Consider the following 1,439-nt stretch of genomic DNA (forward strand, 5'->3'; position numbering starts at 1 on the left):
TCATCCCATATGTATACCATGGGCCTCAGAAAAGAAAACTGACAAAATGACTTTTTTAATAAATAGTTTAGTAGATTGTTTAATTTTTATTTCAGGACTGTTCAAATGACTTCACAATCCAGAAAGGGGTAGTATTATAAGTTATATTTTAATATTGTAATTTAGATGTTAGCTAGAGGGTGCATCAAGTTATTCCTAGAACATTCAGAAATTAGTTTAAGATTTTAATAAATCAATAACAGTTTGTGATTTACAAGTGTGCACAATTTATTTGCCTTTTTTTACTCTTCTATGCTTTTGAGAAATAATGGTGTTTGATAACTTGTTTTTATGAGTAGTGTCTATATATATGCGTGTGTACATTTCAGTTATTATAATCTATTATAAAGTTATTATTTTTACAGCGCTCAAGTGGCAACTTTGGGTGAATTATAAGATAAATCACAAACATTTATATCCCGAATGTTAAAACAAAACAAAATGAATAAATCAAGAGACTTACAGTGGTTTGCTATGTTTTGCTGCATATTATTGTTGTTATTCCATATTTGGTTACATCTTTATACGATTAATGATATTGTATATGAAGAACTTTATCGCTTACAAACGTATCAGGCTCGCGTACCACTTTTTGTTTAATTTTATAAAATTACAAACCCACACCTGTTTTTTTTTTAAAGATAAAAAACTTAGTAATGAAAATTCATATTTTTAAACCTTACCTTTTTCTGGCACGATTGAAGAATAGGGCTAATTACAAATATTATGTTAATTGTGTCGTGTACCACCGACATTAGCTCCACGTACCACAATTTGAAAATCCCTGAACTAGATAATTTACTACCACAAAGATATCTGATTATGTACGTTCTTGTAAGAAATTAATATTAAAAATAAAACTTGCCTTTGTTAAACGTCTTGAATTTATTTATAAAATTATAAAAAACAACAGAAGTCCTATATACATTTTCAGCTGTTTGGTGAGTCAAAAGTCTGTCAAACATCTTCATAAGACACAAATACATTACTTTCAAATGTTCTTATACATATACAAGTCTTCATCTACACGCCTTTCAGTGGCTCAGCGGTAAATCTGTGGACTCATAACTCTAAAAATAGGGTTTCGGAACACGTAGTGTATACCCAGTGTGTAACAAACAAAACTCCATACATGCAGCACATCTTTTTTAAAAAAAAATTGTAAACACAAGTTTATTTAAAAGTTATAAAATACATGCAATATTCTTTACTTCAGATGGAAACAAAAACGAGATGGTGTTCATGATATTTAACTTCAGCTTTGAGATATTATTTACACTTGCAGAGGTTTATAATTACTTGATTATAAAATCTTAGGATTCTTTTAAATTATTTGTTGCAAACAATTAAACGTTCAGTCCAGTAATAGTCATAAATTAGTTAATTTCCTCCTTTAACGT

Source organism: Limulus polyphemus, unplaced genomic scaffold (assembly GCF_000517525.1).
Source record: "Limulus polyphemus unplaced genomic scaffold, Limulus_polyphemus-2.1.2 Scaffold2259, whole genome shotgun sequence".
Taxonomy (NCBI): domain Eukaryota; kingdom Metazoa; phylum Arthropoda; class Merostomata; order Xiphosura; family Limulidae; genus Limulus; species Limulus polyphemus.